The 4,359-nt window shown below is 52.6% G+C and overlaps 1 pseudogene; it reads left to right on the plus strand.

Annotated features, from left to right (window-relative positions):
* Window positions 1-2,767: 2,767 nt before the first annotated feature.
* LOC112585489 lies at window positions 2,768-3,717 on the plus strand (annotated as a pseudogene).
* Window positions 3,718-4,359: the final 642 nt, after the last annotated feature.

A 4,359-nucleotide genomic window follows, 5' to 3' on the forward strand; every position in this document is an offset into this window, starting at 1 on the left:
CTACTGTTTGCCCCACCCACACTCAGGGCTCCCTAATGGACTTCAGTCTTCCTGCCTCCCCTATACTGGACTGAGATGTATCAAAGGACAATTGGCCACAGGATTGCAGCTCGTGGGACCCAGGGGGTTGTGAGTCCCAGTGCACTCAGAAGCCTAGGTCTCACCTAATTGGCCATTTGAGGCCTCAAGTCCCAGACCTGCAAATAGAGAGCATCTTCCCAGCAGAGTGGCCCCAAAGTACAGGAACCTGACATGTTGCCCAGATGACAGATAATGTGGAGAGTCAGGTGACTGAGTCCATCCCCTGCTCTGCTTCTATCAAGACCCAGGAGTTCCTGCAGCCAGAGCCTGCTGCCCTCCTCTGTCACTTCCTCACTCTCACTTCCCTGCACAGCAAGCCAGAGGTGGACGATGGAGGGGGTTCTCAGTGCCACATCATTATCATCAGCACAGACCTGGTGAGGAGTCCTGTCCTCCCCGGGAGCACAGGGTCCTGGGTGAGCCATGCCCCTCCTGACATCACAGGAGCGGTGTGGTCATCACTCAGCAGGGTGTGGTCAGCATCACTGACAGGTGAGTCCTGGGAGCCTGGATCCTGGACAACATGGTCCCCCACTCCCCACTGCCCTGGGCAGGGTCATTTAGGGCAACGCATATGAGCTTAATCAGGGAATGTTGTATAAATGTAGGTTTTAATTCCGTGCCTGAGACTCTGAATTTCAGAATAGCTCACAGTCCTGTTTCTGCAGGACCTCAGACCACACCCGAGTTACTAGATTCACAATGAAAGGACCCAGGATGCAGTCACTACAATTGAGTCTTGCAGACAACACTGATTCTTATGCTTCATCTGGGAAAGTATTTCTCAGGATCAACTCAGAGGCAGGTTTACTTAGGCCACCACCACAGCCCTACTGGGTCATTTCAACAAGCCAAAGGAATGTGAGTTTGTTTTTCAAAAATCAAACCACAACTTGGCTTTCAGGATGAAAACATCAACCTCTCCTCGTATGCTTCCCCAGGCATCCTAGGGGTCACTGTTGTGATGACCCAAGGTTTCTGAGGTGGATGAATTGTCCTGGGAGACAGAACAGAAACAGGAGACTGGGAAGCCCAGGGGACAAAGAAACAAGACAGCCTGCCTGAGAATGGTGGATGAGAGAGCTGGTCACTCTGGTCAAAGTGGCTGTATTGTGTGCATGAGCAGGGAGTGAGCAGAGACGGACAACAAAGGCATGGCCATCTCGGGTGTGCACAGAGGGGGTCCATGTACAGGCTGGGTGAGCAAGGTGTGTTGGGCAGACCCCAGCTCCACCCATAACACCCAGCTCAAAACCTGATTTGAGAGGAGCCATTCTGGGCATCCCTGGTCTGACTGTCCCCTCTGCTGTCATGTGAGGTTTGGAGTCAAATAGCCCAGGAAAGAAATGCTAGTCAATCCACTCTTTCACTTGCACTTCTACTGGAAAGTCTTGCCTCTCATGGATCACCTTCTAAGAACTTCAGGCTGGGAGGGAACATGGGGGCCATTACTCCTCAACAGGCACCACTCACCACCACCTTCTGCCTGCACACCCACACTTCTGGGGAACTCTCTCCCTCCAAAGGCAGCTAGCTCCATGATGTTGAAGATCTTACCTCTAAGAAGCATGGAATCTCTTTGAAATCAGCCTTCACCCTCTCACAAACCGTCCGTCCCCACCCTCCATCCCCAAAAGGCACTGTGGCTCTGTGCCCGCCATTCTTCCCCACTTAACCGTTCCTCAACCATTCCTCTGGCCATCACACAGCAGGTCCCCATGTCCCACGTGAGTATGGTGGTCAGCCCCATGCAGTGCAGACAAGGGAGGTCTGGGCTGTGACGGACAGGAAGCAGCACCCAGCAGGAGACACAGACATTGAGCAAATGTGACTGTGTTGGAGGCTCCCATGGCTCCAAGCAGTCACCTCACAGGGTGTTCCCAGGAGCCAGGGCAGGGAAGGACATGCCCATTTCCTGAAAGTGTCACACCCCCTGTCCTGCTGCTTCTCAGACCATGGAGATGGGCTGTCCCCTCTCCATTGTTTCCAACATTGGGACATTGGGACATTGGCAGGAAGCTCCCTGATGTCCTCAAGAATACACAGCGCTCTGCTGACACCATGACACCATGATCCAGGCTCCAGACAGTGAAGCTCAGATGGGGCTCAGGGGTTGCAGGAGAAACAGACAGAAAACACACACATTTGCCTCATGGGGGCTGGTTCCTGCTCTGTTCCCTGCCTGGAGATGGAATCATCACCAACTCAAGAGCAGGTAGGTAGGGAGCCCTCAGTTCACATTTCTAAAATTAATGAATTAGTTACTGAGGCACAGATAATTTAAGATAAGATACATGAGAAAGTGTGGAAATGGCACCATTAGGGGCCATTTCCTTGGGGGTGGAAAGCTTTTCTCTGAGAGGAGGGACAAGGGGCTGCAATGCTGCTCACACTGCAAGGTCTCAGTGAAGCACCCAGCCCCTGCCCCAGTAAATAGCAGCTCCGACTTTACCACAGAGGGAATGAATCTGCATATTTGTGATTCATGAATTGGAGGAAATCTTTGCATTTCAGGTTGGTCTGAGTGCATCAGAAATGGGCAGCTGTGGTCTCTTAGTCAGTGGGCAGTGAGGCACTGAAGGCTCTCTGGTCTGCAAGAGATATGACTTTGTGACCTTGACCTGCTCCCTCTTGGTGCCCTGGCCTGCTCTCTGCTGTCTACTCTGGGTATCATCAGCTCAGGGCCATGTCACCCCACAGAAATGGAAACCTCTCAGTGATGCCTCTGCAGGAGTTTGTGCTGGATGGATTTGAGGGTGGTCTGCAGGCCCAGGCCCTGCTCTTTGCTCTATTCTTGGCCCTGTACGTGGTGGCCATCCTGGGGAACCTCACCATGATGGTGGTCATCACCCTGGATGCCCGTCTGCACTCCCCGATGTACTTCTTCCTCAAGAACCTCTCACTTGTGGACCTGTGTTACTCATCTGTCATTGCACCTAAGGCCTTGGCCAACTTCCTATCCTCCTCCAAGGTCATTACTTTGAGGGATGTGCCGCCCAGTTCTTCTTCTTCTCCCTGCTGGTCACCACTGAGGGATTCCTCCTGGCCGTGATGGCCTATGACCACTTTGTGGCCATATGCAGCCCCCTGCACTATCCCATCTCCATGTGCCCCTCGGTCTGTGCTCGCCTGATGCTGGGCTGCTAATCTGGGGGCTGCCTCAACTCCATTCTGCAGACCAGCTTCACATTCACTCTCCCGTTCTGCAGCTCCAACCACATCGACCACTTCTTCTGTGATGTGCCGCCTCTGCTCAAGCTGGCCTGTGCTGACACTACCATCAACGAGCCGCTCTTGTTTGGCATTTGTGGCCTCATCATCGTGGGCACCATACTTGTGATTGTCGTCTCCTACAGCTACATCACAGTCACCATCCTGAGGATGCGCTCAGGAGGAGGGAGACACAAGCTCTTATCCACCTGTGGCTCCCACATGACAGCCGTGTCCCTCCTTTATGGGACTGTCTTTGTCATGTATGCCCAGCCGGGAGCTGTGGAGTCCATGGAGCAGGGCAAGGTGGTCTCTGTCTTCTACACCCTGGTCATCCCGATGCTGAACCCCCTCATCTACAGTCTGAGAAACAAGGATGTGAAGGATGCCCTGTGGAGACTGGGGCAGAAAGACACAGTCACATGAAGGAGGGTGACCAGAGGGGGCAATGTGTCCTGAGGAGAGGACAAGAGGGCTTTGGGGAGGCACTGCATTTGGTTTGACAAATTCATTCCTCATGACCCAATTCATTCTTTCATTAAACATCTTATTCAACCTTTCAGGGAAGCACATCATGAAACACGTACACAAGTGTGAGATGCAAAGATGGATAAAGTATCTTTGCCACCAAAAGACTAATGGTCCACAGATAAGACCCTAAACTTGAAGTTTGGTAACACACAGTGGGCAGAGTCATGAACAAGGAGTCTTTGAAGCAGGATATGGGCCCCAATTCAAAATCTACCAGTGAAGGTACATGACTAAGAAATTGTGAGATCTCTCTCTCTACTTTAAGGCTGAATCTTTGTAAATCTACATTCAGCAATCTCCCTGGACTTCCTAGCAGGGGCCTTGGGACCCTCAGCCTTGGCCCTTCCTTAGAGATGGTATGGGGTCACCCAGAACCAACCAGAGGAGTTAGGAAGACCAAGCTTCCCTCAATCCTGAGCGGGGCTGTTCCTCCCCTCCCCCTTCTGTTCACTGATGCTGCCACCCAACAGGGCAGCAGGGAGCACCTGTGCTCCTGCTTCAGACACTCCTAGTGCTCCCTGCCCTGGGTTTCTTCCC

This window comes from Bubalus bubalis, chromosome 6 (genome assembly GCF_019923935.1).
Source record: "Bubalus bubalis isolate 160015118507 breed Murrah chromosome 6, NDDB_SH_1, whole genome shotgun sequence".
Lineage (NCBI taxonomy): Eukaryota > Metazoa > Chordata > Mammalia > Artiodactyla > Bovidae > Bubalus > Bubalus bubalis.